The sequence below is a fragment of the Belonocnema kinseyi genome, chromosome 4 (genome assembly GCF_010883055.1).
Source record: "Belonocnema kinseyi isolate 2016_QV_RU_SX_M_011 chromosome 4, B_treatae_v1, whole genome shotgun sequence".
NCBI lineage: Eukaryota > Metazoa > Arthropoda > Insecta > Hymenoptera > Cynipidae > Belonocnema > Belonocnema kinseyi.
In genome coordinates this window covers 33,173,407-33,177,964 of record NC_046660.1, presented here as the reverse complement: position 1 = coordinate 33,177,964, position 4,558 = coordinate 33,173,407, and positions in this window count along the sequence as shown.

The window sequence follows — 4,558 nt, the reverse complement described above, 5'->3', positions numbered from 1 at the left end:
ACAATTTCTGAACTTTTGTTTCCTTTCATTTTTTTATAAAGTAGTTTCCTGCTTCCTTCAAAGTCGTTTTGTATTTTTATCTCTTCTTCTGCTCTAATTGTAATTAAGTAAAATTCCTACATACACTGGAACTTGAATTAACGCAGTCCGGATCATAATGTCAAATTCCAGTGTAATTTAAATATAATATAATTATAGTTTTATGTACAAGGTATACTTATTCTGAGAATTTACTCAACCTGCAATAAAATTCTTTGAAAAAGCATTATTACATGTATCATATACCTATCAAAAAGAAAGAAATATTTTTTTAATAATTCATTTTTTGGGAACAAATTATGCAAAATTATTGGAAAAATCGATCATTGTGCTTAAATCCAAACTTTTTTAGCTTTCACCACGAATAAAAATTGTCCTGATGAGGAATCCTGAATGATCTTGAAATATGTTGGATCCTGGTAGTATGAAAAAAGATGGATAAACAATAAACAAAAGAGAGCGAGGTGGTTTATTTATATATTTCACTCTTTCCATTGTCATATAACTTTCACTGATGAGCCATTTACTATGTTATTTAGTAAAAATTTTCTTTCATATAAACTCCTTTTGTGAAATTACACAAATTGTCTTTCTTGTACATTTGTTAAAAAAAAATTTAACCATATTTTTTAAAGCCTTCTTGTGCAATTTGTTGCACAATTTGACTTTTAAAAAAGTTTATGTTGTTTAAAAAAATGTGCTCTCAAATATTAAATTTTATTAACATTTGCACCTTTTTAAGTCGAAAACGTTTAAAATCGAATTGCATTCAAATTCAATTAGAGTCTTTTTACTTTTTCTCTTATTTCCCTTTTTTTTATAAAGAATCCCTCTTTTCCCCGTTGCTTTCAAAAAACTTTTAATTTTTCACGTTTTTTTTTATTAAATTCGAACTGGAAATGCACATTTTAAAAATAGAAAATTCATCCTTTTGGATAAAAAATTCCTCTTTTATTAGAGAAGTCACTTTTTTGGTTGAAAAAATAATTTTTCAATTGTCTTCTTCTGAAAATTCATCTTTTTGGATAGAAAATGTGTCAATTTTCTGAATAAAAGCTTTCGGTGAAAATTCTAGATTATTCCGTCAGGGTGGCGACTTGACCAGGAAGTGACCGGGGGTCATTTCCTGCTTTATTTACAATTATTCTGCTTTTTTTACAGTCGCAGATTTTTCAGATTATCTCAATTTACTTTAATTAAATCAGAATTTATTATTAAATGTTTATTGTTCTCTATTATAAGAAAAACCTTTTATAATTTTCTCAATTTTGTCAGAAAATGGATTTATCACGTTCGGAACTGACTTGGAAGCTGACTTGGACGAGGGAATTTTAGAAAATAGTTGGTGTTTTTATTATAGGAAGGGGACTTTAGATAAAGAAATATAATTTCACTTGGAACTGGAGTTTTTTTAAATTCATAATGTTCTTTCGATATTCATCTCTGGTTGAAAATGCAACTACTTTGTTGAGAATCAATTTTTTTTTGATAAAAATATAAATATTCCTGTAGAAAATTCAACTATTTTGCTGAAACTATCTTTTTTGTTAAAACTTCAACTATTTAGTTTAAAATAGATATTTTTATTCAGAAATTAAACTAGTTCGAAAATTTATCTATTTTGTGAAAAATTCGCCTTTTGCATAAAATTAAGCTTTAAGATTAACAATTCATCTTTTTGGCATAAAATTCAACTACATTTCAGTTGAATCTTCATAATTTTGATTGAAAATTCATCAGTTTGGTAGAAAATCTATTCCTTTAACTCAAAATTGAACTATTCCATTTTTTTAAATTGGTTTTTATTTGAAGGTTGATCCTCTTGTTTAAAAATTCTTCTTTTCGGTTAAAAATTTAAGTATTCCATTTAAATATTTATCTTTTTCGTTTAAAATATATCTTTTAGATTCGAAATAAAATTATTTGGTTAAAAGTTCAATGCTTTTGTTAAAAATTAATATATTTTACTTGAAGGTTCATGGTTTTAATTAAAAATTCATTTCCTTCGTTGAAAACTGAGCTGTTTGATCGAAAACTTCTTTTTTAGTTGGATGTTTTTGTTTTGCATTTCTTTTTTTTAACTGAAAATGTAACTATCATTCCAGTTGAATATTCCATAATTTTAGTTAAAAATTTATATCTTTGGATGAATATTAATTTTCTGACTAAAAATGTAATTATTCAGTTTTTCTCTGAAAAAAACATCTTTTTTAGTTAAAAATTCGTCTTTTTGTGTGAATTAATTCTCTTGATTGAAGATTAATCTTTTTGGTCAAAAATTCAATTACTCTAGTTTTGAAAGATTAATCATTTCAGTTAAAAATGTATCTTTCTGGTTTGAAATCAAACTATTCCAGTTAAATATTGACAATTTTATTTGAAAATTCATAACTTTGTTCAAAAATGTAACTATTTTTGGAAAGTATTTTTTTTGTGTGGAAAGTAATTTTTTTAACTGAAAATTTAACTTATTTTAATTAAAAATTCATCATTATATTTGAAAATTCATCACTTTGCTTGAAGATTGAACTATTTTGTTGAAAATACGGTTTTTTGCTGTAAATTAATTTTGTTAACTGAAAGTTGAACTATTCCATTTTTCGTTAATAATTGATATTTTTAATGGATAATTTAAGTATTTGTTTCAAAATTAATTGATATTGCAATTTTTTGTTTGTTTGTAACGTCAAGAATTAACCCGGTCAGGTTATCGCTTTTTTGCACCTTCTCAGGTTATCATGGGTCTTTTTAGACCCAAGGCATGTTAAAACACTCAATTATTAATAAAAAATCTGGTAAAATTCCTGTACACTCTTGAGCACTTCATCTTTAAGGGAACATCATAAAGATTGCAAAAAATTTTAACAAATATTTTATTTTTAGTGATAAACAGACCCACCTCCAGAAAATTCATTTACTTATTGAAAAAATGCATGGGGCTGAAACGACCCACGATAACCGGATCGAGTTAAAGTAAATGTTTGCATTTTGCGGAAAATATGCATATGTTACTTTTAGTTGACCGGAAAAAGTGAAAAACTTGACCGGGAATTTGAAATCGTCTGCTGAATCGCCACCCCGATAGAGCACTTCGAAGCCTGCAATTTCTATTTGTTAAGCTTTAAAAATTAAGTTAATTGCACATTTTTAACAGGTGAACAGCCGCTTCGGAAATGCTATCAGAAGTATTATGAAGCACTGGGATACAGATAACATCTGGAAAGATCAAGCGACATTAATGAGATTGACTGCTTTTTTGGCTCTGACTTTATGCAGAGCTGTGATAAATAATGAGGCCAAGTTAATGAGGGATTTCAGATCAAAGCAATACAGAGACATTCTAATCCTTACAGTAGGATGGAAACAAGCATTTGAAAGTCCGCATCCAGAATGTATAAATAAATGCGTATCCCAGCTAAATAACCAAAAAAATAACTGTAGCAATATTTTGCATCCACTTTTCGCAATCATCGTCAACGAGTACGTTGAAATTGTACGTCGTCAATCTAAAGATGAACCTTTTTTTAAAAATAAAGAGTCACTCCTGTACGATTCTTTATTAAGCGCCACTGCAGACAATGGTATTCAATTGATTACATTGATGAAAAAAGTTTTACACCATATGGACATCTCTTTTAATGAATTAAGGGCAATGTTCAAACAAATACACAGAATAACATATACCCCGATAACTCATCTTAAAGAGTTTAATAAAAAATTCTACCAGAAAGAGTATGGTTATAGATGGGCACGACTGATTGAGGAGGCATATTTGAAAGTTTATTCAGGAAAAGAAAATGTGTTTTTTTGTGCCATCTTCGCAAAAATAATAGAATATTACGAAGGACCGGGCATCTGGCAGTCTTCCTGGGCCAAAAAGGATGCGTCGAAAAAAAGTCTAGTCGATGAGGTCGAAGAAGGAAAAAAACATGGAGAAGCGTTGTACCGTGTTTTTTTGCAAAGGTAACATCAAACTTAAAAATGATGAAATATTATTAAATTACAATAATTAAATACTAAATTATATAATTGTAATTTATTATACAGAAAGGAGAGGGAAAACCGCTAATGTTTCGTAAGGGACTTGTCTTTGCTTCACTTTTAACTACTGAAGTTTTTCCTTATATTCATCGTAAGTTAACTATTTGGAATTTAATTACTGTTTAATGTTCTTTGCATCATTTACTTTTAAGGGGGTCACCCCGTGTGTCTGGTCGAAAAAATCGATTTTTTTTTTGTTGCCTAAATTTATTCCTGCACATGTGTAGAATATGCTGGCGAAGTGATATTCCAATGTTCGAAGTGATTTGAAAAGTTACAGCTATTAGAACGACTAAGTTTACTTCATTGGTCGTTTTCGAACTTTCAAACGCGTTTTTCTCGAAACGACGTTTTTCGAATTGGCCGGCATGATATCTCAAAAACGGTTTGACCGATTGCTTTGAAATTTGTAGGGTAGATTCAGCACATGGGGATCGTCCATAAATTACGTAACGCTTTTATGGGGGAGGGGGGGGGG